The sequence below is a fragment of the Eptatretus burgeri genome, chromosome 2, assembly GCF_056783735.1.
Source record: "Eptatretus burgeri isolate ZD-2024b chromosome 2, Ebu_testis_v1, whole genome shotgun sequence".
NCBI classification, from domain to species: Eukaryota; Metazoa; Chordata; class Myxini; order Myxiniformes; family Myxinidae; genus Eptatretus; species Eptatretus burgeri.
Window position 1 is genome coordinate 86,347,669 of NC_140962.1, and position 19,401 is coordinate 86,367,069.

Consider the following 19,401-nt stretch of genomic DNA (forward strand, 5'->3'; position numbering starts at 1 on the left):
GGAAGATTAACAAAATGAGGATGAACAGTTTAAGGATTTTAAAATCCTTTTTGGAGTTGTAAGTTGGTTGTGAATGGTTGTTTTAGTGGTATAATGCATATATTCTTGCTCTCCCACACTATTTACAATTTATTAAAATAATTTACTCACAGAGTATCAACTGGACAACACTTGGCATCAGCAATTCGATATTTCAGTGAGAATGTCAACTACACCTTTCAATGATCACCTCACATGAGAGAAAAATCACAGCATTTCTCAATTACAGAGTTAAAGGTCTGTTGGAACATTTGTGTGAATAATGGTGCTTTACCTGATGATGAATCTGCAGCATCGAGGTGTGTTGTAATTCTTTGGCAACACTTTATATGCTGCAATTAAAAACGGATTTCTTCGTCTGGCGAATCCAGTCATGGATGCACTCCATTTGCTCTGGTTTCAGGTTGTCGCTGTTTTACAGATCGATGAACAGGTCAAACGCCTCATGTGTGCACCTCTCAAAGCATCTAAACTGTGGATGCATGTTGAACACCCTCTGCTCCAAATCTGGAAGATCATTCTGCAACGGCTTCTGCCACGACACAAACACACACCCATCCTTGCTTTTCACACAAGCAATTCTCAATTTACATAGAAAATGAGGTCAAATGCAAAACATAGTCAAAATCTAATCACTGGACTTCAAGCCACAAAGAACACATCACAAACAAAGCTCCTCTGTATCAGATCAATACACGTTGCTATCAGTCACATCATACCGAAACAGGACACATGCCCGAACGCATCGGACCCACACAAACAGTCAGTGATATCATACCAAAAACATACCTGAGTTTGTGAGCTTCTCTGTGGAGAAGACACATGCTGCCTTTTTTGCAGATCTGGTTGAAGAACCTTTTTCTGGTCTCGTAGTTCCTGCTTTTCGAAGTGATTCACAATCGGCTTATTTTTTGATGTCCCTTGCCAGCTTTGCGTATTTCAATGATGTCAATGTATCCTTGCAATCTCCCGAGGCAGGGCTGATACACACTCATTACTGTCCTGGCATTCCCTTCCAGAGAATCCTACAAAATCCTCATCAATTTAGAATGTCGAAAAGGGATGTGGGACATCATACGTTTTGGGGCTGCGAGCGAACTGATGACGTGTGCGAGTGTTCTCAGGCTTCTGTTAATATTGATCGCCTCCTTGAATTTTCTGATTTGCATATCCTTTCATGTCCAGCCAGATCAATAAAATTAAACTTTGATTTTATTACTTGGTGATTCAGAATTGTGCCCTCTGTGATTTCTCTGTGCATTTGCTGCTGGCTAAGGACGATGGTGAACATCGCGTGAAACCTGCTGGACCGCTTCCTCAACAATTTATTTCCAATTTTCCTCTTGGCGCTGCCCGTTTTAAGATAGTGGAGAAGATCCATCTGGGTCTTCACTGCACATACACATTCACAGGGTAAACAAGATGGACACCACAGGGGCTTTCAGGTCCTTACACGGCAGGGACGATCAGGAAGGAAAGCAGGGAATTTGAAGGAGGTGAGTTTGGGGTAGATTAGTGGGGGTAGAATCAAAGTTTTATCACAATAACAAGAAAATCAAAATTTTAACTTTACACAATTTAGTGAATTCATGACATTCTTGAATACCTACTTATGTTCTGTAGACAATGAGTGAAGAAAGCAATCAGGAAAACTGATGCTATCTAAATGGCTGGTCCACTAACTAAACCCACCGAACATGAAATTGTTGGGACAGCTTGGGATGAGTCATGTGACATACAGTCCCAAGTTCTTCAACTACAATATTCCCATTCGAAACAAAGTCGAAAGTTACTGATGTACAGAATACAACATGCCAAACTCAGTCGCAAGTTCAAAATGAACACGAAACCGTGATGACACTTGAAAATCATGGATATGCCAGAGGCCTCGGCGGGATGACTTGTTATGAGATATTAAGTCTCCATAGGAGAAAGGATGAACACATCGGGTGAACACAAACAGCAGAGAAGGGTAAATACTCCACAGATTTAGGATTATTTACAATTTATATTATAGAAGGATTAAAGAAAAATTCTCTGCATGCATGTTCCCAGAATGTAAAAATCACAAATTTCTTCCATGTTCATTCTCTTTTTACGATTTACAATTTTAGTATCCAATACAGTGTGAGAATTTGCTATTTTGGGGATTCCCGTTTGATTTTTACCAAGAATGGCATGAAACATCAGGATCAAAAAATTATTCACCAATGTCCCTCAATTTTTCTCTCAACTATCAATGCTCTGCAGTCTTCTCATTCACTGCGGATTGTAACAATAGTTTATATCCCTGGGGAGTGATAGCTGTTTCTCCTTCACAGTGACGGCTGCTGTCAATGTGAATAGAATGCTGATCAGTGATGGGCGCCTCTCCATTTTAACTCCAGTCTCTTGAGCTCTTTGTACCTGCTTACCCTTTCAATGTGCTTCCTATCTCTGCTCGGCTTGTGAGTCTTGCGATCAATACATCTGTGTGTTTATCTCTTTGCCCGCAGAATAACTTGACAAGAGGAGCAGCGAGAATCATTAAATTTGACACAGATTCATATTATACTCACAGACACCATCATCACAAAAGTCACATGTCGGCTGATGGTGGCAACATGAGTAAATGCAGCCCCGTATTAAATTCCATTTGATACATTTCCTTGTGAGCTCAAAGTTTAACTTTGACTTGTCCGTGACTTGCGATCTTGTGAAAATTACATTTTAAACACTATTTTTGTCGTAAAATTCCATCTACATCAATGTGTTTTTGTCAAAAAAAAAATCTTTGATAGAATTCAAAACAAAAATATTTTTATTAATTAATAATAAGGTTTTATCGTGACCACCGCTAGTGTAAAATGTTTCGTTAAAACCAGGGGGGAAAAAAAATTACTTATGATGGAGATGAATGAAGCAAGGATAATTGTGTTGATGTGAAGAACGCGTGCAGTACCACCCACTCAACCTGCAGTATCTGTTCCCATGGTGAACGTCTTTCCAGATCCTGTCTGTCCATAAGCAAAGACTGTGCTGTTGGAGCCTTCAATGAATCGTGAAACTAACGGTTGCACGCAGGTATCAAAAACATCCTTTTGCGTCAAATCAGGACCAAAAGCATGATCGAATGTACAGATTTCTTTTTCTTTGCCTACGATCAACTGCTGGCGTCCTTCAACTAAACGCACACAGTTTTGCTGCTGCAGCGGCATCTTCTCACAAAACGGTGGCCGGATTCGTACCGCCACACGTACAGTCGTACAGGTTCTATCCTCGGAGAGATATCGCAAAATAAATAAATATATTTATATATCAATCATACTTTAAGTTGATGTGCTCACAAGTCATCCTACAGTAGTACATTTGGATCTAGCAATACAGTGGAAACTCCACTTGGATCAATCAGAGAACTATCCATTGAAAATGTATTGGAAGAAGTAAAGATTTCAGTCCCCAAGTTTACTTGTGAAGGCCTTTATATTGACTTCCGAACTGAGGAGGACAAGAACTGATTGAGAAGCAAACTCTAAACGTTCACAGACTTCAATCTTAACAATATACAACAGTGACTTTGAGTCAACCTCCTCCCACCGTCCCCCACTCCTCCAAATAGTATTCCGTACAGGACACAATGCTGCTAAAACATGGTCACATTTAAATATCCCACTTCCACATTACACGAGAATGAAAACAGATTTGCCAAAATAACTTTACAACTTCAAGACATCCAACAACAGCGCACACACAAACAAGGACGGGGCACATTTATTTATTTATTTCATGGAGGAACAACACGAACTCCATGTTAAAACGTTGTTTATAAATAATGATAACTTCGTCCATCGTGTCATTTTTCTGTTTTTCTCGGAAGCATTTTCAAAATCGGAGATGGTTACTGCCTGCGCGTGGGCTTTCTGCATATACTGTACGTGGCAAGTTTCATGAAGATCTGATGAAAACTCTGGGTTGTGAAACAAAAAAATGTCAAAAAAATATGAATGACGTCATAAAAATTGATATGACGTCATAGTGATGTATCATATGTGCGGTAAATCATCTCTGCTAATGTCCTGTACGATTCCCGCAAACAGAATTCAAAAAGCTTGCCTAGTTTGAGATAATTTTTTTAGGCGATTTCCATTAGCGGAGATATTTTGACGTCATAACTTTTTTTCTAGGAGGAATTTTCAAAATCGGAGATGGTTACTGTCTGCGCAGGGTATTTGTACATATATATGCCAAGTTTCAGGAAGTTTCGATGAAAACTGTAGGCTGTGAAACAAAAAAGTCCACAAGAAGAAGATGAAGAACAACAACGCGAGTAAGACTTAGAGATCCTCCACGATGATCTAAAAAGAGTGCGTTTCACTTGCGATGTCAGAAACATCATACGTAACGTCACAGAGCAATCCGAAATGACCTCATTCACTCCCTCAGATAACCGAGCTGTCATTCTCACATAACTGACAGAATCAGGAGGTGGTAACATTAGAAAATTCTTTGAACAAGATTAAAATTTTCAGGTCCGAATGTAGCAAATGGGACGTAGTTTCAGGTTTCTTTGATGAAGGCAGCGCTGAATTATCTCTCATTGAGCCGATTTTTCCCCGTGATTTCAGTGCTTTGTGGCCATTGAGTCATTACCACAACGGAAATGAAAGGGCTTGTATATTGGACAATGATGTTTTCAAGAGACGTCAAGGATGTCATGAATATTCTATCTCCATCATGTTTATTGAGAAACATAAGAAAAAGTTGTCATTAATAAGAAATCAATATCGCCATGTTTGATGAGAAATCGTGGACATAAAGTGTAAAAATAATTACGGTAACACAAATCAATCATCATTACGGTAACACAAAATCATTACGGTGACAGAAAATCATGATTACGGTAACACAAATCATCATTACGGTAACACAAAATCATTACGGTAACACAAATCATCATTACGGTAACACAAATAATCATTACGGTAACACAAATCATCGTTGCGGTAACACAAATCATCGTTGCGGTAACACAAATCATCGTTGCGGAAACACAAATCATCGTTGCGGTAACACATATCATCGTTGCGGAAACACAAATCATCGTTGCGGTAACACAAATCATCATTGCGGTAACACAAATCATCGTTGCGGTAACACAAATCATCGTTGCGGTAACACAAATCATTACGGCAACACAAATCATCGTTACGGTAACACAAATCATCGTTACGGTAACACAAATCATCGTTGCGGAAACACAAATCATTACGACAACACAAATCATCATTGCGGTAACACAAATCATCATTACGGTAACACAAATCATCATTGCGGTAACACAAATCATCATTGCGAAAACACAAATCATCATTACGGTAACACAAATCATCATTGCGGTTACACAAATCATCATTACGGTAACACAAATCATCATTGCGGTAACACAAATCATCGTTGCGGTAACACAAATCATCGTTGCGGTAACACAAATCATCGTTGCGGTAACACAAATCATCGTTGCGGTAACACAAATCATCGTTGCGGTAACACAAATCATCGTTGCGGTAACACAAATCATCGTTGCGGTAACACAAATCATCGTTGCGGTAACACAAATCATCGTTGCTGTAACACAAATCATCGTTGCGGTAACACAAATCATCGTTGCGGTAACACAAATCATCGTTGCGGTAACACAAATCATCGTTGCGGTAACACAAATCATCGTTGCGGTAACACAAATCATCGTTGCGGTAACACAAATCATCATTGCGGTAACACAAATCATCATTGTGGAAACACAAATCATCATTGCGGAAACACAAATCATCGTTACGGTAACACAAATCATCGTTACGGTAACACAAATCATCATTGCGGTAACACAAATCATCATTGCGGTAACACAAATCATCATTACGGTTACACAAATCATCATTGCGGTTACACAAATCATCATTACGGTAACACAAATCATCGTTGCGGTAACACAAATCATCGTTGCGGTAACACAAATCATCGTTGCGGTAACACAAATCATCGTTGCGGTAACACAAATCATCGTTGCGGTAACACAAATCATCGTTGCGGTAACACAAATCATCGTTGCGGTAACACAAATCATCGTTGCTGTAACACAAATCATCGTTGCGGTAACACAAATCATCGTTGCGGTAACACAAATCATCGTTGCGGTAACACAAATCATCGTTGCGGTAACACAAATCATCGTTGCGGTAACACAAATCATCGTTGCGGTAACACAAATCATCGTTGCGGTAACACAAATCATCGTTGCGGTAACACAAATCATCATTGCGGTAACACAAATCATCGTTACGGTAACACAAATCATCATTGTGGAAACACAAATCATCATTGCGGAAACACAAATCATCGTTACGGTAACACAAATCATCGTTACGGTAACACAAATCATCGTTGCGGTAACACAAATCATCATTGCGGTAACACAAATCATCGTTACGGTAACACAAATCATCATTGCGGAAACACAAATCATCATTGCGGAAACACAAATCATTACGGCAACACAAATCATCATTACGGTAACACAAATCATCGTTGCGGAAACACAAATCATTACGACAACACAAATCATCATTGCGGTAACACAAATCATCATTGCGGTAACACAAATCATCATTGCGGTAACACAAATCATCATTGCGGTAACACAAATCATCATTACGGTTACACAAATCATTACGGTAACACAAATCATCGTTGCGGTAACACAAATCATCGTTGCGGTAACACAAATCATCGTTGCGGTAACACAAATCATCCTTGTGGTAACACAAATCATTACGGCAACACAAATCATCATTGCGGTAACACAAATCATCATTGCGGTAACACAAATCATCATTACGGTAACACAAATCATCGTTGCGGTAACACAAATCATCGTTGCGGTAACACAAATCATCGTTGCGGTAACACAAATCATCGTTGCGGTAACACAAATCATCGTTGCGGTAACACAAATCATCGTTGCGGTAACACAAATCATCGTTGCGGTAACACAAATCATCGTTGCGGTAACACAAATCATCGTTGCCGTAACACAAATCATCGTTGCGGTAACACAAATCATCGTTGCGGTAACACAAATCATCGTTGCGGTAACACAAATCATCGTTGCGGTAACACAAATCATCGTTGCGGTAACACAAATCATCGTTGCGGTAACACAAATCATCATTGCGGTAACACATATCATCGTTGCGGTAACACAAATAATCATTACGGTAACACAAATCATTATTGCGGTAACACAAATCATCATTGCGGAAACACAAATCATTACGGTAACACAAATCATCATTGCGGAAACACAAATCATCATTGCGGAAACACAAATCATCATTGCGGAAACACAAATCATCATTGCGGAAACACAAATCATTATGGCAACACAAATCATCGTTGCGGAAACACAAATCATCATTGCGGAAACACAAATCATTATGGCAATACAAATCATCGTTGCGGAAACACAAATCATTGCGGTAACACAAATCATCATTGCGGTAACACAAATCATCATTACGGTAACACAAATCATTACGGTAACACAAATCATCGTTGCGGTAACACAAATCATCGTTGCGGTAACACAAATCATCGTTGCGGTAACACAAATCATCGTTGCGGAAACACAAATCATTACGGTAACACAAATCATCATTGCGGTAACACAAATCATCATTACGGTAACACAAATCATCGTTGCGGAAACACAAATCATCGTTGTGGTAACACAAATCATTACGGTAACACAAATCATCATTGCAGTAACACAAATCATCATTGCGGTAACACAAATCATCATTGCGGTAACACAAATCATCATTACGGTAACACAAATCATCGTTGCGGAAACACAAATCATTACGGTAACACAAATCATCATTGCGGTAACACAAATCATCATTACGGTAACACAAATCATCGTTGCGGAAACACAAATCATCGTTGCGGTAACACAAATCATCCTTGTGGTAACACAAATCATCATTACGGTAACACAAATCATCATTACGGTAACACAAATCATCATTACGGTAACACAAATCATCGTTGCGGAAACACAAATCATTACGGTAACACAAATCATCATTGCGGTAACACAAATCATCATTACGGTAACACAAATCATCATTGCGGTAACACAAATCATCATTACGGTAACACAAATCATCGTTGCGGAAACACAAATCATCATTGCGGTAACACAAATCATCATTGCGGTAACACAAATCATCATTGCGGTAACACAAATAATCATTACGGTAACACAAATCATCCTTACGGTAACACAAATCATCCTTACGGTAACACAAATCATCCTTACGGTAACACAAATCATCATTACGGTAACACAAATAATCATTACGGTAACACAAATAATCATTACGGTAACACAAATAATCATTACGGTAACACAAATAATCATTGCGGTAACACAAATCATCATTGCGGTAACACAAATAATCATTGCAGTAACACAAATCATCATTGCGGTAACACAAATAATCATTGCGGTAACACAAATAACACTGGTCAACAACAAATTTGTTGTCTGCATTTTTTAAGCTGATTTAGGACGAATCTGATGCGCTGAATCCAAAACTCACATTAGTTTTGTTCAATCAGGTCAAGTTTTTGAGATATGGCCACATGTCGTTTTTTACATTTTTGTTCACATGTACGCATGTGTGGAGCATTTTAGAAGAAGTTGGTGGGGGTAAAATGTCATGTCAAATAATTGTTTTGATTGGAAATAATTATTTTAATGACAAGAAGTATTCAGGTACGATAGTTCTGGGTGATTATGTCGAAAAGGGATCAGTTTGAAGTCATAAAACCTCAAAATCTTCCAAAAATTGGTGAGGCAAAGCATAAAGTTCGTGGATCAAAACTAAAGTTAATGGGGCAGATTTTGTAATAATGTGATACAAAAAAGTTGTATTTCTTGAAATAACGAACTCTGAAGAATGTACAATACCTACATGCGCCAATTTATGACATGCGCTTCTGCTCAAGCTTGGAGTGCCACAGTACGAACCCAAAGATTGGAGACTGTTCATTGACAGCAGCAAGCGATCACTGAAATGTGTTCTGCTACACAACGGCAACCAGTTTGCCTCTGTACCCATCGCTCACTCGACTACACTGAAGGAGAAGTATGAAGCGGTGAAGTACGTGCTGGAGAAAATTGGTTATGATCAGCATAAGTGGTTTATTTGTGTTGACCTGAAGATGGTGAACTTTTTGTTGGGACAACAGTCTGGCTTCACCAAGTACCCATGTTTTCTGTGCATGTGGTATAGTAGGGACCGTGCTCAGCATTACACGAAGAAGGACTGGCCTGTGCGGGAGGAATTGGTGCCATGCAAAGAAAGGAACGTCATCAACGACCCTCTGGTGGACAGAGACAGAATACTCTTCCCACCGCTGCACATCAAGCTCGGCTTAATCAAGCAGTTCACCAAGGCTCTGGACAAAGATGGTGACTGCTTCACTTACTTGTGCCAGGCTTTTCCAGGATTGACCATGGAGAAGTTGAAAGCTGGCATCTTTGATGGTTCTCAGATCCGTCAGCTCATCAGAGATCCAGAGTTCAAAAACTCAATGAACGAAGTGGAACTGGAAGCGTGGAAGACATTTGTTTTGGTAGTGAAGAACTTTCTTGGCAACAATAAGGCCAGAAACTACGCAGAACTTGTCAACAACATGCTGACTGCTTTCAGAAACATGGGCTGCAACATGAGCATCAAGATGCACTACCTATTTTCACATATGAACCGGTTTCCTGAGAACCTGGGTTCAATGAGTGACGAGCAGGGGGAGAGATTCCATCAGGACATGAAGGAGATGGAGACCAGGTATCAGGGTCGCTGGGACGCAGTCATGATGGCTGACTACTGTTGGAATCTGAAGAGAGACCTCCCTGCCGCTGAACATTCCAGGAGTTCGAAGAAACGGAAGTTCAAGCCCTGAAGTTTGAACAGTGGTGACGCAACATGCAATTTACTTGTACTTACCTTTATCAATGCCCACCATTCAGATGACAGTAATCGATGTTTCTATCATGTAATCAATAAATGTTGTTGGCAAAACATTTTTTTTCTTCTTAAAAACATGTTGAGGATGATATGTGTTGACAAAAATCAGCTGATAATGCCACAAAAATGTAATTGATTTTGTCACAAGATCTGATTTTTTCAAATCAACTTAGCACAAAAACCTGACCTGATGGAGAGAAACGGATGCCATTTCCTGATTCAGCAGTGCCAGAATACCCTAATTCACTTGTAGAAATCTAGACAACATTCAGAAAATAAAAAATTGTTGACCAGTGTAATCATTACGGTGACACAAATAATCATTGCAGTGACACAAATAATCATTATGGTGACACAAATCATCATTACGGTGACACAAATCATCGTTACGGTAACACAAATCATCGTTGCGGAAACACAAATCATTACGGCAACACAAATCATCATTGCGGTAACACAAATCATCATTGCGGTAACACAAATCATCATTGCGGAAACACAAATCATCATTGCGGAAACACAAATCATCATTGCGGTAACACAAATCATCGTTGCGGTAACACAAATCATAATTGCGGTAACACAAATCATCATTGCGGTAACACAAATCATCATTGCGGTAACACAAATCATCATTGCGGTAACACAAATCATCATTGCGGAAACACAAATCATCATTGCGGAAACACAAATCATCATTGCGGTAACACAAATCATCATTGCGGAAACACAAATCATTGCGGAAACACAAATCATCATTGCGATAACACAAATCATCGTTGCGGTAACACAAATCATCGTTGCGGTAACACAAATCATCATTGCGGAAACACAAATCATTGCGGAAACACAAATCATCATTGCGATAACACAAATCATCGTTGCGGTAACACAAATCATCATTACGGTAACACAAATAATCATTACGGTAACACAAATAATCATTACGGTAACACAAATAATCATTACGGTAACACAAATCATCATTACGGTAACACAAATCATCATTACGGAAACACAAATCATCATTACGGTGACACAAATCATCATTACGGTGACACAAATCATCCTTACGGTCACACAAATCATCCTTACGGTCACACAAATCATCATTACGGTCACACAAATCATCATTACGGTAACACCAATGATCATTACGGTAACACAAATAATCATTGCGGTAACACAAATAATCATTACGGTAACACAAATAATCATTGCGGTGACACAAATAATCATTACGGTAACACAAATCATCATTACGGTAACACAAATCATCATTACGGTAACACAAATCATCATTACGGTAACACAAATAATCATTACGGTAACACAAATAATCATTACGGTAACACAAATAATCATTACGGTAACACAAATAATCATTACGGTAACACAAATAATCATTGCGGTGACACAAATCATCATTACGGTGACACAAATCATCATTACGGTGACACAAATCATCATTACGGTAACACAAATCATCATTACGGTAACACAAATAATCATTGCGGTGACACAAATAATCATTACGGTAACACAAATCATCATTACGGTAACACAAATAATCATTACGGTAACACAAATAATCATTACGGTAACACAAATAATCATTACGGTAACACAAATAATCATTGCGGTGACACAAATCATCATTACGGTAACACAAATCATCATTACGGTAACACAAATCATCATTACGGTAACACAAATAATCATTACGGTGACACAAATAATCATTGCGGTGACACAAATCATCATTACGGTAACACAAATCATCATTGCGGTAACACAAATCATCATTACGGTTACACAAATAATCATTGCGGTTACACAAATCATTACGGTAACACAAATCATCATTACGGTAACACAAATCATCATTACGGTAACACAAATCATCATTACGGTAACACAAATCATCATTACGGTAACACAAATCATCATTACGGTAACACAAATCATCATTACGGTAACACAAATCATCATTACGGGAACACAAATCATCATTACGGTAACACAAATAATCATTACGGTAACACAAATCATCATTACGGTAACACAAATCATCATTACGGTAACACAAATCATCATTACGGTAACACAAATAATCATTACGGTAACACAAATAATCATTACGGTAACACAAATAATCATTACGGTAACACAAATAATCATTACGGTAACACAAATCATCATTACGGTAACACAAATAATCATTACGGTAACACAAATCATCATTACGGTAACACAAATCATCATTACGGTAACACCAATGATCATTACGGTAACACAAATCATCATTACGGTAACACAAATCATCATTACGGTAACACAAATCATCATTACGGTAACACAAATCATCATTGCCGTCACGAAACTAAAACATTACGGTACTGACGAAATCAACACACAACGCCTCGTCGTGACCAGACGGGGAAGCAGACACACCGTGAATTATCAAAAAGTTTAACATTTAAAAGCATTCTCTACGTTCGTGTACATCATATCTGTTGAAATTCATATGTATGGTCAATCGGGCATGTACGGTCATGACGTTGAATAAGCATTCGGACTCACCTTGCCAAATTTTGAGGAGTTTTTGCACCTAAACTGCACAACCAAACATGAAAAATAATTCCAAAATGGCGGGACAAGAACCGAGCGCACGTCACGATCACGTGACCCGACGTGATCGCTTGATTGGCTCACAGTTCGAACATTCACCGGAAGGACGTTTTCGTTACGGTCACGTGAACCGACGTGATCGCTTGATTGGCTCACAGTTCGAACATTCACCGGAAGGGCGTTTTCGTTACGGAAATGACGAGTTGAGTGACGGACACAAAATCCACTGTATTGTAAAACCTGCGCAGTCTTCGGCGGTATTTAGACCGGAATACGGAAGATATTGAATGAAGAAGGAACCCGACATGAATTCTCGTGTTATTCGGAGAATTCGACGCTTTTCGGGGACATGAACATGAACATGGTACTGTGGGTATTGTGACCGAAAAAATTGCATCAGACTGAGAGAACAAACTCATTTTTCCCTATTTATTGTAATTTGATGATCTCAAACGACGGGATTATTTGAACGCCACCAAGGGCAAAGATCTATGGTCCATAACTTCGCCGAAAATGCCTGAAATGTCATGAAATGAGGTCACTTGAAGACGTGTGACTTCAATCTGTCAATGATGTGAGAATGACTCAGTTACAGGTGAAGCATCTTCATCATTTAAACCTTTCAAGTCGATTTGTTCCCACAAAATATCCATATCCAAGGAAACCACCGCACATCGATCAACATGTCCGTGCCCAACATCAACCGGGTCGTGTTCTCAATCGGGATCGCGTTCCACGTATTATCCTCATCTCGGGTCCATCTTGTGGTGGGTTTCCGTGGTGAATCACCGACAGCATCGAGGGAGGATAAACCATTGAATTTAACCTTCAAGTTTACAAATGGACTGAAATACCTGGAATAACAACGGCTTGGTAAACTCCTCGTCGTGGGAAGGTTTACCAATCAACGAGCCCCGAAAATATGAGACGAACATTGTGTGAGAGTCCACGAAGCGGATCAGGCAGGCCCAGATGAAAGGGGAACGAATTTACAGCAGGTGATGCACTCCAAACATGAAGTCCGCAGGGTGTGTTCCGTTAGCAAGCGGCTTGCTTATGGCTTGCCAAGCGGCTTGCTTGATTAAAAGCGCTGAAGCAAGAAGTACTCCAACGGAACGGTGTGCTCGGCACCGCTTAACAACATGGCGGTCTTCATGTTAACAATGCCCTCGTGTGACTCGAACAAAGGCTGTTTGTGCCGTCGTTTTCAGTTTTAGTGGGGCAACTTAGCTAAATATAGCATAACAATTGTGTATTTTGTGAGGAAAGCGCCAAATTTGGCACACTGGTAGCCTAACATATTATGAACAGATTTGGATATTGGGCCATCTCAAATTCAACCGCTCCAGTGCCTGACATGTGCGAGCATGGCGTCGCACGATGGGTGACTGTTCTTGTGGAACACCAACAGCGGCAGTCTCAAGAGGAGATGGAGAGGAAGGAGGAGGAGCAGGCTCCTCCACTACCAAATACCTTGGAGCACCACTATCGGGCTCGGACTCAGTGGGCTCAGGCATCTGGCTCACAATCGGAACAGACACCAGGGAATCACCCTCAAAGGGCTGAAATATCGTTTGGAGGATTGGGGTCACAATGCCTTAGGCGGAGCTGGTCAATATGTTTACGTCCTGATTGTCCATTGGACAGTTCCACAACAAATAAAGAGTTGCCAATTCGATTTATAACACGACCAGTGACCATTTAGATCCACGGCCGGGATTCAGCACAAAAACAGGATCGAACACATTGATGGCACGTGGAACCGAGGTCCTGTCATGGTACCACTTCTGTTTAAACTGGTGGTCCGCAACCCTGGACGAATCATTCGGATGAATCAGGTCTAAGCGTGTCTTTAGCATTCGACCAAACATCATTTCCGCGGGTGTGCGTCCAGTGGTTGTGTGCGGACGTGTCCGATATGTAAATAACAAACATGATAACTTGGTTTGCAGAGAAAAACCGTCATTTGCCTTTTTGAGACCATTTTTGATCACCTGGACAGCTCTTTCAGCCTGACAATTCGAAGCAGGTTTGAAGGGAGCACTGCGATAGTGCTTAACACCATTTTGTTTCAAGAAATCCTGAAACACAGCGCTGGTGAAACATGAGCAATCATCACTAACTACAGAATCTGGCAAACCATGAGTGGCAAACTTGGCACGCAAACTTTCAACCATTATTTCGCAAGTACAGCATGATAAGGCTAAATATTCAATCCACTTTCAATGAGCATCGATAACAACCAAAACCATCTTCCCTAAGAATAGACCAGCGTAGACTATGGTTCGGACCATGTGAATTCAAGACCATGGTTTGGAAGGTCAGGACCACATGTGAAGCGGTGCCTCAGGTGAGTTCAGGGCAGTGGCCTGACACACGGAGAAATGGAGAACGTAGCTCTCTAGGTTTTCATCTATACCCGACCACCAAACATGGCTCCTGGCAATTGACCTCATGGTTACAATCCCTGGATGTGATTCATGTGGCTCATCACACACCTTGTTTTGACCTTTGGGCTTGCTGACCTTGCTGCCCCACAGCAGGCCTGCAGATTGTAAAGACAACTCATTTTTACGAGCAAGGTATGGCCTCAATTTGTCGTGGAATTCATAGGGTATAGTTCACCAGATGCCACTAATAACACATTGTTTGACCATAGAAAGGGTCGGGTCCACATTTGTCCATTCTTCAATTTGTTTGGAAGTGATTGGAGCATTATGACAGTCAAACACACTCATTGCCATAAAAATTTCTCCTGGTACAGGTACATTACCCACGTTAGCTGGTTGTGGTAATCTACTCAAAGCATCAGCACAGAAATTCTCACTGCCAGGACGATACGTTATTAGAATAGTCATAGGCTGCTAACTTCTCAGCCCAACGCTGAATGCGTGCAGAGGCCTGTGGGTTAATTCCCTCACTCTCATTGAACAGGGATTGCAATGGTTTGTGGTCGGTTACAAGTTCAAATTGTCGACAGAAGAGATACTGATGCATCTTTGTTACACCAAAAATACATGAGAGAGCTTCTTTTTCAACCATGGAGAAGTTCCGCTCCGCTGCTGACAAAGTGCGTGATGCCTAGGCTACAGGCTGCAGTATACCGTCATTACGTTGCTGTAACAGCCAATGCCATAAGACGAGGCATCACAGCTGACAACCAATGGTTTAGCAGTATCGTAGTTCACCAGCACTTTAGATGAACTCAGCAACCGTTTTGCCTCAATAAACACGTCACGACACTGCGTACACCATCGCCATTCAACACCTTTACGAAGGAGTTTGTGGAGAGGCTCAAGGACGGTGCTCAGATTCGGAAGAAAGTTACAGTAACAGTTCAACATATCCAGGATAGCTTTGAGCTCGGTCGTGTTCGCAGGAGTCGGAGCATCCTTGATAGCCTCCGTCTTGCACGTGCTGGGCCTGATGCCAACAGCACTGACAATACGACCGAGAAATTCCACTTCAGGAAACATAAATCGACATTTGTCACGTTTCACCTGAACACCGGCTTCAACAAGACGTTTGAGAACCGCCTCAAGGTTACGCAAATGTTCAGCATCATTGCGGTCGGTGATAAAAAAAACATCATCTTGAAACACTACAACATTTGGAATTGCTTTCAGCAGATTCTCCATATTGCGTTGAAATATAGCAGCGGCTGATTTGATTCTGAAAGGACGACGGTTATAAACAAACAACACCTTGTGAATGTTACAACATGGATACTTCTTGGAGTCCTCATCAAGCAACATGTGAGTATAAGCAGATTCCAAATCCAGGCGGCTAAACTTCTTTCCACCAGAAAGCGTCGCGAACAAATCATCTACTTTGGACAGAGGATAATGGTCTTGTTTGGAATACCTGTTGATTGTTGTTTTATAATCACCACAAATCCGAACACGATCATCTGACTTTAATACAGGAACAATTGGACATGCCCAATCACTGAACTCAACAGGACTGATAACACGTCCATCTGCAGGCGGTCGAGCTCTGCCTCGATCTTTGGACGCATAATGTGAGGTACAGACCTCGCTTTATAAAAGATTGGCTTAGCACTCTCATCCACATAGATTTTGGCTTTAATACCTTTAAAAGGTGCCGACACCACCTCCAAACAATGAGGGGTATTTGTCAAAGATGGCATTGTGATTAACATCACAAGCCATCAATTTGATCACAGGCCAATCGAGTTTGATGAATTCAAGCCAATTATGCCCAAACAATGTCGGCCCATTTCCCTGAATGATCCACAAGGGTAGTTTGTGTTACACATCATTGTTGGTGACCTTCACCTCCGCACTTCCAATCACAGGTATCAGTTCATTGGTGTAAGTTCGCAACAACTCCTCCAAATTCGTCTCAATCTCAAATCGGTCATGTACAATGTTTTCATGGTAAATCGGAGTTTCGGACGTCATAGGTCATCACGTGGTGTGGCAGCCATGTTGGAAAAAAGGAAAAACGTTGGACCTCTGTATCTCCAAAACGCAACCAAGGAAATTTTTTTTTAACTTGTCACATGGTAAGTACTCCTCATGGGGAATGTGTGATTTTTCGCTCACCTGGAACATAGTTCTGGGGAGATGATGGGATGGCACGTCATCCGTCCGTCCACAAATACTTGCAACTTCTCTGAAACTACACACACACGATTTTGATGAAACTTTACCACAACAGTTAACCACCGAGTACGAACCAAAGTTTGTTCATTGAATTTAAAATATCGGGCCCCAAGATGGTTTACGGGGGTTCTCCCCCCCCCCCCCCCCAAAAATAGGTATTTGCTCTCTGAGAAACTACAAATACAATTCTGATGAAACTTATCCACAACCTTCATCACCCATGTTGTACCAAAGTTTGTTCATGGCATTCAAAAAATTGGGGTCTTACAGGATCTACTGAGGAAATTCATGGAGGTGATTGCCCCCCCCCCCCCCAAAAGAGGTATTCACTTTCTTCTCATAAACGACAAATACAATTCCAAAGAAACTTGAATACAATCTTCATCACCCATGATGTACCAAATGGCATTAAAACAAAAATCGGCCTTTGGGGGTCTACAATGGGGGTTGCCCCCCCAACATAGGAATTTGCTTTCTTCTCTGTAACTATAGACAGAATTTCGATGAAACATAACCATAACCTTCATCACCCGTGATGTACCAAAGGTTGTTTACACCATTTTAAAAATCGTGGTCGAAGGGGGTGCACGGGGGATGCCCCCCCAAAATATGCATTTGCTTTCTTCTCAGAAAATACACACACACAATGCCATTGAAACCTGACCACCACTTTAATCACTTGTGATGTATTAAAATTTGTTCAAAACATTTTTTTTTAATTGCTGTCTAGAGTTCGAAGGGGGGGGGGGCGGTAGTTGTCCCCCAAAATATGTGTTTCCTTTCTTTTCCAAAACCACACACACACAATTTCGATGAAACTTGAACACAACCTTTATCACCCATGATGTACCAAAGTTTGTTCACAGGATAGATTTTTTTTTAATCCATAGGTATTTACTTTATTCTCCATTACATATGTTGTGGGTCATCCATGTCTCCCAGTGATTCCCTGGTTATCTTTTCCAGCCGCGACCAGGTGAGCGCCCAGGGGTATTGCCCCTATGTTTATATTATTATTGTTTTTATACAGGTATCAAATCAAGGCTCAGGGAAGAGCAAAAGGTCAGGAAGCAATGGATTGACAAAATGGGGGACAAAGGGAAAAAAAGTTTCGGTTATTTCACCGAAATATGCTCATAGAGTGGGTCCCTGTTTCCGGTCGTACGTACTTACATGCGTTAACATTTGATTAAAACATCTCACAAACTACCCGACCAATATGGACCAAATTTGGTACGATGCACCAGGACAATAAGGTGTCATGGGGTTGTGCTCCCTATCCAGATCCATCCATTTAGAGTGGGCTAAAGGGGGGTTTTCCCAAAATATTGGTATTTCATTCAAGAAAATCTTCTCAGAATCCGATAACGGGATCCAGACCAAACTGACCATGCAGCATCGTGACCATGTCCTAACCTTAAGCTGTGCCCCCCATGGCTGAATCTCCTCTGGAAAAGGGAACCACGGCCTCCCTCCGCTAATCCCTCAAATTCACTGAAACATTTTCCTCACAAACCAGATTCACCAATATGGACCAAATTTGGTGCGACACATCATAAGCTGTTATGGGGTTGTGCACCCCATCTCGATCCGCCTCCTATAAGAGGCTGAAATGGGGGTGTCACCTCAAATTGAGGTGATTTATTTAATAACTCAGCCTTGTGAGCAACGTTACCAGTCGGAATTTCAGAAAATCCCAGAAATTCATCATGAAAAATCCCGGAATGACCTTCTCATGGAAAATATATATAAACAGTACAAAAAACAATATGCAATTAAAACAACAAGATGCAAGTGTTAACTTAGCGATATAAAATTGCAAAAGATGTGTTATTATAAGAACGTAGCTACATATATCGATCACACAACCATCCAAAATCCAAACTCATTATCGAGGATGTTCGTGATCAGGGTCGGTGTTGGCATACCCCACATATAATACCAGAATTTATTCGTAAACGTCATAGAACGTGACCGATTCTTCCTGATTCCGACTACCCATTCTGTTCTCGTACCTTTGCCAACACCGT

General features: G+C 40.6%; 1 long non-coding RNA gene across 1 annotated transcript in view; it reads right to left on the reverse strand.

The window, feature by feature from the left end:
• Nucleotides 1-291: 291 nt before the first annotated feature.
• The window catches only part of LOC147032487 (uncharacterized), a 48,545-nt gene continuing 29,435 nt past the window's right edge, over nucleotides 292-19,401 (reverse strand). The window contains exons 4-5 of the long non-coding RNA XR_015055183.1: nucleotides 17,312-17,387; nucleotides 292-571 (exon numbers count right to left, since the gene is read on the reverse strand). This is a non-coding gene — a long non-coding RNA (uncharacterized LOC147032487). The remainder of the gene's footprint in view (nucleotides 572-17,311; nucleotides 17,388-19,401) is intronic.